General features: G+C 39.0%; 1 long non-coding RNA gene across 1 annotated transcript; it reads left to right on the top strand.

The window, feature by feature from the left end:
* Window positions 1-684: 684 nt before the first annotated feature.
* Window positions 685-3,124, top strand: LOC127801903 (uncharacterized). Its single transcript, XR_008023224.1, has 3 exons — window positions 685-1,441; window positions 1,644-1,714; window positions 2,022-3,124. It is a non-coding gene; the product is annotated as an uncharacterized LOC127801903 (long non-coding RNA).
* Window positions 3,125-4,226: the final 1,102 nt, after the last annotated feature.

The following is a 4,226-nucleotide window of genomic DNA, read 5'->3' as shown; positions in this document are numbered from 1 at the left end:
TTCAAGATTCGTTGTCTGCATGTGAAGATTGTTCTTGAAATCACCTCTCGTGATGAACTTGGAAAAAAAAAAGAATTCTCGAAAATACCCTTATAGTGACACGCCTGGCGAGTCGGGGTGTTACACTTGGAAAGGACCTCGGGTGGTCCGGGAAGGTCAAAAGTTGATTTCGAGTAATTAATTAATAAAAGTTGCCGAATCGATGGCAGAGAATGCAGACTTGGATGTCTAGGGAAGAGGGCATGAGATTAGTGAACGTCTCGAGGTAAGATTAATGACGCTAGAAATAGTCCGATCGGGAATAATTTTTGAAATAAATGCTGTTAAACCTAAATGGATGCCAATACCAAATGGTTGTAGGGAACTTTCGGGAAGCTGATGGGACCTTAAGGGTGGTCCAATTTTGCGAGTGAGGTAACCATGAGGTATTTTCGAGTGAAATAAAGGCAACATTTTTGAGTAGATGTCAGTTATTAATTTTTAAAAAATCAAGAATTTATGTGGCTTGATGGTATTTAAATTAGAGTTTGGAGGGTCCAAGAGCAAATATAAAATCCCAAGTGTAATTAAAATTTCTAAGTGGAATTAATGTGATTAATGGGGGTTAATGTGTAATATGTATATTTATATATATATATATATATATTTGTGAGGGTGAGGTGAGCTTCCAGGAAGCTTCGTGTGTCTCTGAAATGTGAAATGGCCGAGAGGAGCAAAGCGGGAGAGAAAGCTTGTGAGAGCTTGGCCGAGGCATGCGAGATCGGAGAAGAGAGAAGAGGGATAGAGTGATAGAGTTGGGTGGCCGGTAGTGGCCGGCCGATGGCCAACCAGCGAGTGGTAGCCAGCAGCCATGGCTGGCCGCGATGGAAACTGGGCAAGCGATGATGGCTGGTGGAGTAGCCACGGGAGCAGAAGCGGCCTGTGGTGGCCGCAGTGGCAAACAGTGACGAGCGTTGCTGGCAATGGCGGAGGCTTCAATGAAGGTCGGCCATGGCAGCAGTGGCAGCGGCGGAGAGGCTGTGAGCAAGGGACCAGCTGGCTGCGAGGAAGGCGACCGGCAATGGCGGTCGCGCAGCAGCGGAGGTGGCCGAAGGCAGGTGGCGGCGGCTAAAGCTGAGCGTCATAGGGCAGCTGCTGGTGCGCAGGCGTATGCAAAGGTGGAAGAAGAAAACGCGCGCGGGAGAAGGGAGAAGTAGGTGAGGAAGAAGAGAAAAAAAATAGAAAAAAATAAAATAAAATATAAAGAAATCTGAAAAAATGGAGAAAATATGAGAAAAATAGTCAAAAATTCCAGAAAATTCTGGAATAATTGTGAAAATTATTTTGGGGCTTTAGGAGTGTGTTGGAGGCTCGAAAATAAGATTTGGGCATAAGATTTGCGGCCAAGGAGGTAGCGCCAGTATTGGCATTTTTTAGAATTTCTCCTCCAAAATGAGTACAGGTAAATTAATAATTTCTTTTCAAGTATTTGCATATTGATGGGATGTTGTGGAGATGATGCAATGTGAATAGATGGTTGGTTTATACCATTGGTTGAGGTTGATTGGAAGTTGAGGTCAAGTATTATGTAGTGTACGGCAAAAATATAGGCCCTGGTTTAATGTCTGATGTATGGTTGGGTTTTTGTGTGTGGTTGCATTTAGATTCGACCAGGGAGGCAATGATCCTTAAAGAGCTTAGAGTTCGTGCTGAGGCAAGAGAGGCTTCGAGCCAGGTAAGGAATAACCCCAATATGGTGGTCTTGTTTGCATTTGTAAGTATTTCTTTATGAGTTGCATGTAGTGGTCAACATTTGCATGATATGTGTTTTAGTGTACCTATGGCCATATGGAGGTCTGGTGGTGGGAAGGGTTGGTCGATACCTTAACCCATAGAGGTTATTAGGGCGTGGAAGACTACCCATTTGCATTGCATTTTGTATTACATGCTCTCTTATGCTTCATTTACTTATGCATCATTTACTTATGCATTGCACCCTTACTGAGTCTTTATGACTCATGAGGTTTTACCTCATGTTGTAGATGATGAAAATCCAGATGCAAGCAGGGATGGTGTCAGGAGGCTGATATGGTGACTAAAGGTGTTGCTCGAGTTGGATGTTATTCCATTATGATGTATATATATTCTTGTGTGTGAATGCATGTGTTGTTGAGCGTTAGATGTATCTAGTTGTTGTAATCATCATAGTGTGATAGATAAGTGTGAGAAGGCTGGATGAATATAGCCCTAGTTGGTGGAGCCAAGTTCAGATCGGGTAAAGATCTGCAAGGTATGTTCCCATAAATTCCCAATACTCAGCGAAGTGTGTGTTATGCTAGCTTTGTGCCTGGTTCACCTTTGGGTTTCGGGTTCCAGTCCGCTGTGTTTTCTTGTCTGTGTTTGGGACCGATTCCTTGAGTGGAGTGAAGGGAAGGACGAAACCTATTCCTCGCTCAGGGCGTTTCTTGTTGAAACATAGTCCAACCATTCTATTGTGATTTGTCGAGTGAATAATCAGGGTGATTATTCACCGGTGGCGCCCGATAGTGGGAGCAAGTTGTTACAGTTCCTCCCACATCCGAATGAATTGCATGTAAATTGATAAAATTACACTGATTTTTTCCTAACATTTGAATGCTACAATTCCCTCATCCAAATGAATTTCCCTATCATCCGAATGTGCTAGAAATCATCCGAGTGTGTCATTCAATTCGTGATTTATTGTAGCAGACCTGCCATACTTCATTCTTTTAGGTATATCTCCTTGTGATAATATCCTATTTAAGATCTGTTTGATGCGTTAGAAACTAGACTTCATAGGCTTCGATTCGATATATTATTCGAATAATTTGGTTATGTTTTGAGCTCGTAACAACCCGATTAATTTCTATCAAGAAATTCATAGCTTACTATTTCATGCAGTCTGACCACCTGGTGTTCTTTGGCCTATAACTTTTTGTTCCCTTCTCCGAATTGAGATCCGTTTGTTGGGATGTAAACTAGAAATCCTAGGTTTCGTTTTATTACCCACATTATTTGTCCTTATGTTGAGTCCACAATGTCCCTGTCAACCTTGGGAAAAAACCTAGAACTTACTACTTTGAACCACTTATATATATATATATATGCCCATTCGAATGCTATAATTTGATTGCACACATTTACCATAGAAAATGTGTAATTATTACACATATTTTTTATGGAAGTAATCAAACACTCTTAACTTTTCTATGTAAAATATTTGTGTGGTACAAGCATTTAAATGTTTTTTCCATGAAATTCATTTTCCAAGGGGGTGGGGTGACTTTTGTTTTTTAGACAAATATTATCTAGAATTAAATTATAGGTAATGCAATCAAACACACCCTGAGTTCACTACAATCACTCACGAGTATGTATGTACAAGTATCAAATAATAATAATTTTCTCAATATTTTTCAAATTTTGCATAAATCTATCAAATCAAATCACCCATCCATCAAACAAAAAAAAAAGCATTATTCGTTAGAACTATTTTTCCATTGGTTTTGAAAGGAAATAAAACATTTGATGTTGGAAACTAGATGATGTAACTAACAAGTGACAGTGACATCAATCATACCCAAAGAACGAACGAACGAACAAAACAAAACAAAACAAAAAATCAGTGACTAATTAGCTTTCCTATTCTTATTTTTTGAATTAGCATTATTGTGCTTATAATTTTATCAATTTACTCTACTTGAAATGTCCCCCCCCCCCCCCCCCCCCCTTATTTGACATTTAACTTAATTTGGTTCTAAGATCAATTTTTATTTGGAATAATTAAGGAGCTCTCAAAAATATCTTAAGCTTTTTTTTTTTTTTTTAACTGAGGAGATTGATGATGATGATGGAATATTTGATAAATATGAAAATATCTCTCGTGGGGGGCTTGGATTATATTTAATCAAATGCCCCAACAAAATGAGGGTTGAAGGTCGAGCTTAATTGAAACAGAGTTAAACCAAACCTAAAGCTATTTAAGCAAGGAATATAAAAGAGAGCTTAGGCCCAAGCCCATGCATACAATGTCTATAGTTGGCTTGCCAACTCAAAAGGATTAACATTTGACCATATATGTGGTGTTATTCTAAAATCTTCTACTATGTCTATATATAAACACTTAGTTTTTCATGAGTCAAGTACTGTATTTATCATGCATTGATTACGTCATTATCAAATTTTCGAGTATATAAATTTATTTGAGCGTTAGAGAATTTATTGAG

This window comes from Diospyros lotus, chromosome 5 (genome assembly GCF_014633365.1).
Source record: "Diospyros lotus cultivar Yz01 chromosome 5, ASM1463336v1, whole genome shotgun sequence".
In the NCBI taxonomy this organism is placed as follows: Eukaryota; Viridiplantae; Streptophyta; class Magnoliopsida; order Ericales; family Ebenaceae; genus Diospyros; species Diospyros lotus.
The sequence above is the reverse complement of the archived record's forward strand: the minus strand, read 5'-3'. Positions and strand labels throughout refer to the sequence as shown.